The sequence below is a fragment of the Gossypium hirsutum genome, chromosome A11 (genome assembly GCF_007990345.1).
Source record: "Gossypium hirsutum isolate 1008001.06 chromosome A11, Gossypium_hirsutum_v2.1, whole genome shotgun sequence".
In the NCBI taxonomy this organism is placed as follows: Eukaryota; Viridiplantae; Streptophyta; class Magnoliopsida; order Malvales; family Malvaceae; genus Gossypium; species Gossypium hirsutum.
In genome coordinates this window covers 95,336,826-95,348,613 of record NC_053434.1, presented here as the reverse complement: position 1 = coordinate 95,348,613, position 11,788 = coordinate 95,336,826, and the positions used below count along the sequence as shown (strand labels likewise).

Sequence of the window (11,788 nt, the reverse complement as noted above, 5' to 3'; positions counted from 1 at the left end):
TAAGCTACAAAATTATTCAAACCATTAGTGGTAAACTGTTTTAACATAGAGGATATAGAAGATACCTGAGCAAAGAGTGAATTTAGTGAGTCCACTTCATGCACTTCGGCTACACATCTTCCTAAAACTGCTTGATTCATTGGCCATTAGTAGTTATTACTTGCGATCCTTTCAATGATCTCATAAGCCTCATTGTATGACTTAGAAAAAATTACACCATTCATAGAAACATCTACCATTAATCTTTTGTGTGTGTTTAGACTATTATAAAATGTCTCCGATACAGTGAGGATTCCCATGATAAGGACACTTACAAAGTAATTCCTTGAATATTTCCCACGCCTCATACAAAGACTCGTCATCCAAATGTTTGAAAGTTGTTATCTCATTTTGAAACTTTACATTCTTTCTTGGTTGAAAATATTTTACCAAAAACCTTTCTGCTAATTCTTGCCAAGTAGATATTGACCATTGTGGCAATCAATTTAGCCATACTCGTGCTCGATCTCGCAAAGAGTAAGTTTCAACCTCAGTGCATCTTCAGTCACACTAGCCATGAACAAATGAAGGTGTAAGTGTGGATCTTTCGTAGGTGTACCATTGATCTGGCCCATCGTTTGGAGCATTTGAAACATCACTGGTTTCAATTCAAATTGGGGTGCCTCGATATCTGACCTTCTAATTTCTAGATCCAACTCATTAAAGAGTGGCACATCGTATTGTCTGATGGAACGATCCCTATCATTAGCAATAAAGATTTGGTTGTGCGCATGATCAACTCCATTACCTTGTTCATCATTTTTATTTACAAGGTCCATCCCATCTTGTCTTTAAGTAGATCTCTCACGTCTACAGGTAATAGAACAATGATTTGATCTATGCTTATAAAACACTTGATAAATAAATAAAAAATAAATGATAAATTATAAATTGGTAGAGCTAAAAATTAAAGAAAAGAAAAATAAAAACCAAATTGTAAAAGTAATTTCACAAAGAATGATTAAGGCGACAGTCCCCAACAACAGCGCAAAAAACTTGAATGGATTTGTAACATGTTTACGCAAGTGTACGTAGTCGTTCAAGTAATAAGTAAGTAAAAATGAGTTATCTTCTCCATAGGGATTGCATAATCTTAAACAATTAATTAAAAAATTATAATTATCAATTTGATGTGAAAAAACTTAATAAATTTGGATAGTGATGATTAGATTAATTAAATGCAAGAGTGATCCCTAATGCAGTTTACCTAAGTGTATGAATGAAGGCTTTGGCAACAAAAACAACCAACTTTAAATGAGCTAGGATAATTATATTAATTAATTCAAATTACTTTCATCCTGCAAACATGTTTGGAATTACTTCCATGGCAACTCGATCTCTTATGGATTTGGAAGCCAAATAAGTCCTCTTAGATCTTTTACTTAGTTAAATATGCATGTTACTGGTCATATTAGACTAAGGGTTTCTTAGTATTTATGCAAGGTCATAGGGACATTTACGTTTGCAACAGTTTAATTACATAAACCAAAAAATCATGCAAGATAATAGAGCTAACTAAATATATTATGAACCTTAACTTAGTCAGTTTTAATGACCTAAATTAAACATTGCACTTTTCAATTATGCATCTAGTAGCCATCGTCTGGGTAGGATTGCTTAGCTAATCTGAGTGCACCCAATCATGTATGAATGAAATGCATCATGATATTAATTGAAAACATAATTTACTGAGGCACAAAACAAGTTAACATGAATTAAATAAATCTCATTAAAGGAATTAAAAATTCATAGTTTATGTCAAAAACATAAAACTGAAAGCAAACATGTTAAAATAAATAATCAAGAGGAAAGAGTAGACTCAGTTCAGCAGCCTTTTGGATCTATTCTGACTGATGTGCTCAACTCTGCTCAGTATAGCAACCTTTCAGATCTATTATGGCTGAAGCACTCCTCTGTTTTGATTGAAGCTTCTTTTGCTAAGGGTTTAGATGGTAGCCGAGTAAAGAGTGTTTTTGAAAAAGCTTTTGAGGCTAAAGATGGGAGAAGAGATGGACAACTATACAAGGGAAAAAGGGGAAAAGAAATTGAGAGAACACTAGAGTGAGTGAGAGAGGAATGTTGAGTGATGAGGGATGATTTAAAAGTGAGCAATGGCAAGGGATTTATAGGTGAAGGTGAGGGTTTGAATTTACTAAAAATAGGTTCCCTTCCTTCCCTCTCTCATGTGGCCGGCCATGCTTCAAGGAAAAGAGATAACCAAGTCTTCTCAATTTGAATTTGAAATTCAAGCTAAAAATAGCTATGTAGTGGGCGGTTTCAGCAAAGAAGTTGTTGGTCTAAATTCTTATTATTTTCCAACTTCAAGGACCTTCAATTAAATATTCAGAAACATATCTTAGGCAACCATCTTCAAGTTCCAAATTTGGGATTTTAATTCCTCTTGTTGGATGATTTTTTCAATCCAATAACTTAGTAGACATATCCATCTTTTATAACCTTTCTTTACTGGGTCAAGTAGTCAACCCTATGTCCAAAATTGCACGGTCTTGTCATCCATATAGATAATTTGTGCATGACCATCTTTTATTTATTTAAATCATGTCTCCAATAGCCTACCTACATAGTGAAAATACATACATTAATAAATTAACATGAATTCATATAAAATATGCATGAAAATCATGTAATTAACCATAATTTCACATACTTACCAAATTCACGTCCAAAATTAGTAATCAAGTAAAATTCAGTTATTTCAATAATAATTACTCAAGATAAGCACATTTATTAAGCAAAAAGGTGGTAAAAATATATAGAAAAACCCTATATAATTTCAAGTTTACAGTATACAATGAAGGGGATGTGGTGAGGGTGGTGGTCCTGAGGCCACCCAGGCCGGTTCTTACGTGGGCACTAAAGATAGGCCCATCTCGCCACCTCTTGAATTTAAAAGAGCTCGTCCCAGCCTACTCATATAGGGATGTCAGCGCCTCTTCTCTTCAGTCAAAAAATATGGCTTGCCTTGGATCCTAAACCATTGTATGTAACCTGGATTGCTTGCTAACTCTGTAATGAGAATTATGTTGCGAGTAGGTAAAAAATCGTACTGATTATTCAACATCTCGATGTATTGTGAGTTGAATACCGACCAATTCGTATCCGGTCATTGTAATTTGATACAATGAAGATCATTAAGCTCTTGAGGTGCCACAGGAATCGATTGCCAATATTTGAACTATCATAACACTCTATCCACCTCATGCATCTTGACAGTAGCGTATACTACAAATGGGACCTTAACGTGCCAAGGTTGGGATACACAAAGAATTCTTCAGGAATTACTGCTTGAATTGTCGAGTCCTCGTATGGTGTTCATTCAAACTATATAAATGTGATAAAACATTACTTATATAAATACTACTAAATAGTAAATACGAAATCGACTATGTTATGTTGGTAAAATTACTTTTATGGTAACTTTGAGGCATATTATCAATAGGTAAAGGTGAAGAGTTGAATAATAAATTTATGGTTTCATATTCTAGTCCATGAGACCTCTACAACGGTATATCATATGCTCAAAATGGTTTAGTGATGAATGAGAAATTGATGCTTAAAGTAAGCTACTTGGAAATATTGTTGAGGAAAAGTAAAAGCTTAGATCCCACATTGGTTAAATACCAAGTGTGAGATTTGTTTATATATGTGAATTCTCTTGAAGGGTAATTGAATGACTAAACTTATAACCCTGCCTCATGTTCAGGGGGTGCAAGTCCAAACCTAACTGGGTTGGGGCATACCTGCAGACGCGGGTGACGTGAAATGACAGACCGGTCGGGCCCAAATAGGCCTGCGGACACGAATTTATTTTCCTCAGTAGACATAATCTGCTTATATAAGGATACTTATCTTATTGATTTGATTCTAATAAATTTTATTAAAATTTTTAATCAAATTGACTTAATGGCAGATTTTGTAGATATTTTTTTCCAAAATTTGAACATTCTCCGTGCCTATAAAAAGCTACAATTTCTAAAAGGTTTTTTTACAAGAAAATACTCTCTGATATTTTTCTCTTACCGTAACTCTGTTGCTTTCAAAACTCTCTCTTTTTCCTCTTCATATTTTCAAACATTCAGGTGATAGAAAAAGGCATTGTTCATTCGTTGATCGTTGTAAAGGTGTTACTATTGTGATCACTGCTGTTGTTGTGTCCTGAGAGACATTCGACCAACGTTACTCCAAGTACCGTAGGAGCGGCCGAATCTGTTTTAAGGAAATTTTGTTTCACAAGCCTCAACGTTTCATAAAATCTTGATTCTTCTTTATTTCAACTTTTTATTATGTTTTTTATTTGATTTTCATATTTAATAAATTAATTATAAACCATTCTATTTATATTTTATTTCATATGTGTTTATTTATAATTAATTTATTTTTTTCCCTAACGTATTATTTGTATATAGTTCAAAATTATATAAATACATACATCCTCTTCCAATCGTTGGTCTAATAGAAGCCGTATATCTTAAAACTCGGTAGGTAATCTTACGTGACTGGAGGCTTGGTTCCACTTATTTAAATAACTTATTACCATAATAATTTTATTTTAAATCAATTTAATAATAGTAATCTATACTGAATTTTACCTTGTTATGAGTGGGAATGTATACAGGTAGTCCACTCGAGGACGTAAAAATGGGAGGCGGTATCGAGCCCATGATTGTAGTAGTAAAAGACAATAACCAATTTTGATTTTTTCTGGTTTCGTCGCCCAACACATCTCCTGGTACAATGTTGCCAACACTATAGGCCCCCAATTGAGTTTGCTAGCTTGTCTAAAATTGACGAGTTTCAGTAGCCACCTTAGATTTACAAGGTTTCGTGACTTATCAAGCATCAGAATACTCCCGAAAATTGGTGTATCATGCTCTTCTTTGTTCAGTTGAATCCTCTGCCAGCTCTGCGAAATTATTTCGTAACCAGGCAATTTTGATCTGTCCTCCAGTAATCATCTCTGGAACCACACCCAAAAGTTTGTAACAGACGGTCCCCCAATTAGTAGGCTGAACAGACCTAGTGATTATCAATCCGTTCACGGGTAATCCCAATTGTAACTGTATGTTCTCTAGAGTGATAGTACACTGTAAACGGAAAAATATAAGTCATTTATCACCTTTTACTTAAAATTGTTGTTAAAGCTATGTAATTATTTAATAAATTAATGAAATACGTGAAAATATGAAATTAGGACATAGAAATTATTAAAATGTGATTTTATGCTTTATTATATAGTTTTCATGCAATAAATGACTTATTTTATATTAATTTGAATATATTAAATTTTTTAAGACATAAAGTGGGCCATGCATGATTAAATTAAATAATAAAATATAAAATTATATTTAATAATTAATTTTAAATATTTCATTAATAATTTAGGTTTTAAATTAATTAATTAAATTAGATAAATTTTATTCTTTGGTCCTCTAACTTATTGATTTATTTTGGACAAGTTTGATAGCTTTGCTGGATTACAAAACCATCAAAATTAGGGACCAAGTCAACACAAAATTTGGCTACATATGGCTGTCCATAAGCCACTTTTTGGTTTAATTGCACAAGGTCCTTGAAGAGTTGAAGAAATTAGAGATTTACCTGAAGATTTGCACTTGATCGAGTCTCAGTCCTAAGTTGTTGTGGCACTCAAATTGACCAAAAATCAAGCAAAAATTAGTTCAACTTCCTCAATTTATGGCCGGCCAGCCATGGAAGATTCTTCAAAAGATTAAAACACCTATTTTTAGTAAATTATCCCCCTCTCTTCACGTATAAATAAGATCTCATTCTCACATTTCTAATCATCCCTCATCCCTCATCATTCATCATTCTCTCCTCTTTAAATTTTCTTAGCATTCTTCTTTTCTCCCCATGCCTATCATCATATTTTCATAAAGATTTTAGCATTTGAGCCTCTTAAAGAACCCTTGGCCGACCACTTTAGAGAGCCATCAGCAAAGGAGTGAAGCAAAGGAACGAAGGAGCCTCGTCAGTCAGAGTATTGGGTGACAGTCACTCTGAATTGGGTTTAATCTTTCTTTTCTTTGATTTAATTTAAAGATGTTTTCTATATGTTCTTTGTTCTTGTTTATAACAATGTTAGCTTAATTTTATTTAAGCTAGGATGATTGCTTTGATTAAATAATATTTATTAGATTCATGCTTATAATGTTTTTGCCTCAATCGATCACGTTTTCAATTAATATAAGTTTGTATTTCATTCATACGTGATTGAAATGCACCTGCATTAGTTGAGCGATCCTAACCAAACGATGGCTAGTGGATACATAATTGAAACGTGCATGCTTAATTTAGATCCTAACCCGATTAAATTGCAGGTTGTATAACAACCCTAACCAGGATATGTTATCTGCATAGTTTTTAGATTTGTGTGATTAAACTATTTCAAACCTAACACATCCCTATTGCCTCACATGAATCCTAAAAAACCCTTAGTAAATAAGGATCAGTAAAATGCGTATTTACTAAGTAAAGTGTGACACCCCTAATTTGACCCTAGCCGAAAAGTGGTTTCGGGACCACAAAATTGAGTCATAAAAATAATTAGCCGTCATATTTTATGTTTATTATATGTGAATATGAATGTGTGAAAGTTTTAAGCTTTGATTTAGTAAATTGCATGTGAATTTAGTCAATAGGACTTATGTGTGACACTTTTGAAATGTGATAGGTCAAAACATAAGGATCTATTAGTGCATGTAATAAAAAGGGTGGACTTGCATGTCAATTTCCCCTAATTAGTAGTGGCCGGCCATGACAAATAGGGTGGACAAAGTGTGATGGGCAAAACATGTCATAACATGTTATGTTGGTGTTTCATGGGAGGAATGATAAAATAAGGAGCATGGTAATAAAATAATGGAAGGGAAAATGATGAAAAAAAAAAGGCTTCATCCTCTTTGTTCTTCTTGACCGAAAAAAAAATGAAAGAAAGAAGAAATATGTTTTGAGGATTTCGGCAAGATAGCAAGCTAAAAAATTTGAGGTATGTGCATTCGGTCAGAGAGAAAATTGAATCAAAAGTTGGTTGATCCTTGTCCTCCATTGCTGTAGCCTAAAGGGAGGGAGAAGAAAGTTTGGTTGCCTTGATTTTTGGCTTAGAAGATGGCTAGAATGAGGTATGTATTGAATGATTCTTGAAAATCTATGCATGTTTGAGATGATTAGTTCAAACTCTACTTATCCCATAGATTAAACTTAGAATTTTAAGGTTTGGAAGAGGTAAGTACCTTGAAATTCTTGGAAAATTATTTATAAAGAAGGTGGTTAGTTCAAGTTCTAATCATTCAATGGCTTGTTTATTTTGTTAAGTTCGGTTTCAAGGTTTGATCAAATTATGGTTATATTTGACATGGTTGGTTTATTTTGTTATGCTTGTTATATGATAGGTATGATTTGTGTTTGGGTGATGTGTATGTGATATTGATTATATGATTCGAAAATGAGATATGTTAATGATGAAATATAATCGGCCATGGAAGTAGCTCATTTTGGAAGTATGATTTGTGGTATATTTTTTTTTGTGGTTGATTATAAAATTTGGCTTAAGTGAGGTAATTGGTAAAAGATGTGTTTATGATATAATACATATGCTTTCATAAGCTAAGTTTTGTATATGTGATATCTTGCATATTGGTTGTTAAAGTAAGGTTTGAGATGTTAACGTATGAATATGTTTTGTATACTATTTGATGTTCATTTAGGTACGGTTATAAATGATGCAATTAGTTTTGATTTAAATTGTGAAATTGGTTGAATTATTAAGGAATAAATTTTATGACCGAATATATGGTTAAAAGGTTGGCCATGCATATGTATTTTGGAAATGGTAAAGGGTTGTATATTTATATTTGGCTATCAACTGGTAAAATATGTTTTTACATGCCTATGATATGTTTTGTTTGTGGTTCGGCAACTAATGGTTAAGTTGTTAAGTTACATGCTTGAGTTTAAAATGTGCCTTATATGTGGTTTATGAATTTGGTAAATGATAGATTGATATTTTGGATATTTCATTAGTCAAGTGATGTTGTAACTATGGTATGATTTGATTCGGCACTTATGTGTAAAATTGGTAGTTATTATTTTGGTAAAATGTGCAAAATTTGGTAAGACCAAATTTTATACTTAAGCTTGAGTGAAGTTGTTAATGCTGTATATATATATATTAACGATTAATAAATCATGTGGTTTGGCTTGACTTAGTAAATAGTGAAGAAATGCATATTTATACATAGTGTTTATGAAAGGTAGTTTTATAAATGTGATATGAGTATTTTGTTTGTAAATGAGTAGTAAATATGTTAAGAATGGTTCTAAAATGTATATGGATGCCGTGTGATTGTGTTTGATTGGGAAGTAAATGGTTTGATTTAGCTCAAGAGCTTAGAGGATCAAAGTCGGATAAGGGAAAAGAGAAAGTAAACGAACAACCGTGGATATCTAGTCGTCGACCACTTCCGAGGTAAGTTTTAAGTGATTAAACGTTGAGTAAATTCAATCATAATAGGACATAATGAGTTGATTTAATAAGATATGATGTGGCCATGATATGTCTTAAACTCAAATGGTAAATTCATAAGTGTTTGGACTTGGAAATTTAAGAGCAAATTGTAATAATTTGCTTTGGACAGCAGCAGTAACGTGATTTTAGAAAATCACTATAAATTGTTGGTGTGGAATTATAGGCTGAATAAAATATGTAATCAAAGTTTAGTTAGTCTAGTTTCTTATAAAAGAGACCGTGGAAGCAAAGAAATTTCCTATAAAGAGGTATTTAAAGTTGTGTGGGACAGTGTCAGAATGACTCCGAAATCCCCTGTTCTGTTTTTGGAAAATCATTATAATTTGTACAAAAATGGTTATAAGATAAGATTTATATTCTTAGACTCCTTAATGAGTCTAGTTTCAAATGAAATCAAATAGAACACATTATGAATTCTGTACAATGAAAAATTTGATTCGTAGTGAAGAGTGGTCAGATTAGTCAAACAGTGAAACAGGGGAAACTTTATGAAAAATCTGGTATTTAATGGCCAAACCAAAAATTCTTAAAATTTTATGGGTGGAAGATATATGAGTCTGTATTCAGAGAAAATTAACGGCAATTGATTTGGAGTTTTGTAGCTCCAGTTATAAATAATTCAGTGACTATTGCTTAGGAAAAACAGCTTGTGCTGAATTTGAGATTATGTTGTAAACCTTGACAAAACTTGTTTTAGTTGCTCATAAGCTATTGATTAAACCCATACGTGAATTCTAAATTGTGATATTGTAAAATGATATATGAGTGATAGATGGATCTTTGATATTAAAATTTGTGAAATTGTAAGTTCATAAGTATTTGAATATGAAATGATAGTATGGCATGAAATTGAATTATTCATTGGAAAATGATAGATGTAGATTCAGCCAAGACAAAGTGTATACGTGAAAGTATATGTGGTATGTGAAGTATATTTGGATAATTGTGATGTGAATACATGAAAATTTATATTTTGATTTAGGATTTTAATGTGATGAATGTGAACATGCGTATGTGTGATAAGGCCGAATGGCCAATGTGATGAATGTGAACATGCGTATGTGCGATAAGGCCGAATGGCCAATGTGATGAATGCGAAATGTGTATGAGATAGATATGAGATAAAGCCGAATGGCTAATGCGAAATGTGTATGAGATAGATATGAGATAAAGCCGAATGGCTAATGCGAAACGTGTATGAGATGGATATGTGGTAAAGCCAAATGGCTAATGTGAGATATGTATGAGATGTGTATATATATATTGTGGCCAAATGACAAACGGCGGAAGGTGTGTTTTATTAGATATTTGATGAGGTAAATAAATTACAAATATGATAGTCGATGTGAATGCTGTAACATGTGAATAAATATGCATGAAACTCTGTGATGTAAATCCGGGATTTAAGGCCCGATGACTATATGTGGTGACTATGTCCGGGTTAAGACCCACTGACTTCGTGTGGAGATTTCATCTGAGCTAAAGGTCCCGCCGATAATCCGAGGAGAGTTTAAAGCTATAAGACTTCGTAATAAGAATTACTTATAAATTTACTCAATGCGTAAGGTTAAACAGGTATGTACTCCAAGTTTATATGTGAGCTTGATTTGAACTAAATCATAAGGTAGTTATGTGATGCACACGAGAGCAATCTATGAGACTATTCCTATGATTATGTGACATCGGATCAGTGTGAGAGGTTATGTGAAATCATACAATATATCTATGTCACATGAGCTCACTTTTATGTGAAAGTTTATCTGCCTATTGTATATGATGAGATGTGCATATTCGGTAAAGGGATGGTACGCCCGAAGGAAGAGTGAAATAAAAATACGAACAACTATGTTATAATTTGATTGTTATCTGTTGACACTGCTTAAAACTTACTAAGCATTGTAATGCTTACTCCGTTTACTTTGTTTTCACTGTTTTATAGATCTCATTGCGAAGCTACAGGCTCGGGGATCGTCAGCAACTAGTCACACTATCACTATCCACCGCTTGTTACTTTTATGTTTAAAATTATTATATGGCATGTATAGAATAGACTAGTGGCGGAAGAATATTTTTGGTTAATGTATATAAGCCATGCGAAAATAACATCTTTTGAATGTTTACTTAGTGAAGTTTAAATTTTACCTCTGGCTGTGCTTAGTACTTATTTAAATGAACGATCTTTATTTCAAGAAAAAGTTCAAAATTTTACTGTTCTGACATGAGTTACAAGTCCGGTAATGCCCCTTACCTATTCTGGTGACGGTTACGGGATAGGGGTGTTACATAAAGGATTCTGAAAGGACCTAACGAGGTTTCCAAACTCATGAAAGATCGAGTTGCCATGGAATGTTTTTTCGAATATTATTAAACATGTTGATAATAAATTGTGTAACATCCTGATTTTGGGCTTAGTCGAAACAGTGGTTTCGGGACCACAAATTCGACGAGGAAAATTTCATTTTTATTATATTTTTATGGTCTACGATTTCACGGAATGATTTCATGAAAATTTCGTTCAAAAATTTCGACGTTTGGGCACTCAATTTGGTCAAAAGGACTAAATTGTAAAAAGTGCAAAAGTTGAGTTTTACATGTTAGAAGTGTTTAATTGTTATGAGTTTTTAAATCAAAGGTTCTTAAATGGTAATTAGACCATTTTAAAGTTTGTGGACAAAAATTGGACATGGATGGAATTTTTTTTGAAAGTTTAGTAGTAAGGCATTTTGGTCATTTGTATATTAAATGAAATAAAATGGGAAAAATAACACAAAATGGTCATCTTCTTCATATGGAGGCCGAAATTAGCATGGGGGAAGCCATGGCTAGGGTTTTCAAGCTTTCCAAGCTCAATAGTAAGTCTGTTCTTGCCCCGTTTTTCAAGTTCTTTACGTTTTTGGAATCCCGGTAACTTGATTAAGCTTATGCTAGCAATAATTCAACCTAGGGTTCGTATTTGGAAAAATACCCATAGGTGAAATTTATGTATTTTGGTGTTTTATGATAGAATATGAGGTTTTAAATTATGTTAGACAACTTGTGCTACTCGGTTTTAAATGAAAACAAGTAAAAGGGCTTAATCGGTAAAAATACCTAATAGTCATAAGTGCATGTTAGAGTGAGAATTTGATGTTTTCATAGAAGGAAAAAATTATCAGCATGTCATAAAACATAAGAATAAGGGAT

General features: G+C 32.8%; 1 non-coding gene across 1 annotated transcript; it reads left to right on the top strand.

The window, feature by feature from the left end:
* Positions 1-291: 291 nt before the first annotated feature.
* LOC121210713 (small nucleolar RNA R71) lies at positions 292-398 on the top strand. The gene has a single exon (XR_005905826.1). It is a non-coding gene; the product is annotated as a small nucleolar RNA R71 (small nucleolar RNA).
* Positions 399-11,788: the final 11,390 nt, after the last annotated feature.